The following is a 323-nucleotide window of genomic DNA, read 5'->3' on the forward strand; positions in this document are numbered from 1 at the left end:
TGGGTGCATGTGGGTGCGTGTGGGTACGAGTGGGTGCGAGTGGGTGCATGTGGGTGCGAGTGGGTGCTCCGGAAGGGGGTGCGCCGGCTTCTTTCTCGAGGACTTGCTCCGATGTCTGCCTGTCATGGCAGGGCTCTGGCCACCTGCTCGCAGACAGCCCACAATTCAGACCAGTGATGGCGAACCTCTGAGCTCGGCGTGTCAGCATTTTGAAAAACCCTGACTTAACCCTGGTGCCGTGCCACATGTAGAAATTTTTTGATATTTGCAACCATAGTAAAACAAAGACTTCTATTTTTGATATTTATTTTTGATATTTAAAT

The 323-nt window shown here is 50.8% G+C and overlaps 1 protein-coding gene across 1 annotated transcript in view; it reads left to right on the forward strand.

Moving 5' to 3' along the window:
* CELSR1 (cadherin EGF LAG seven-pass G-type receptor 1) overlaps positions 1-323 on the forward strand; it is a gene marked incomplete at its 3' end in the record, with an annotated part of 131,659 nt that overhangs the window by 118,548 nt on the left and 12,788 nt on the right. The window lies entirely within an intron of this gene.

The sequence above is a fragment of the Myotis davidii genome, unplaced genomic scaffold (assembly GCF_000327345.1).
Source record: "Myotis davidii unplaced genomic scaffold, ASM32734v1 scaffold67, whole genome shotgun sequence".
NCBI lineage: Eukaryota > Metazoa > Chordata > Mammalia > Chiroptera > Vespertilionidae > Myotis > Myotis davidii.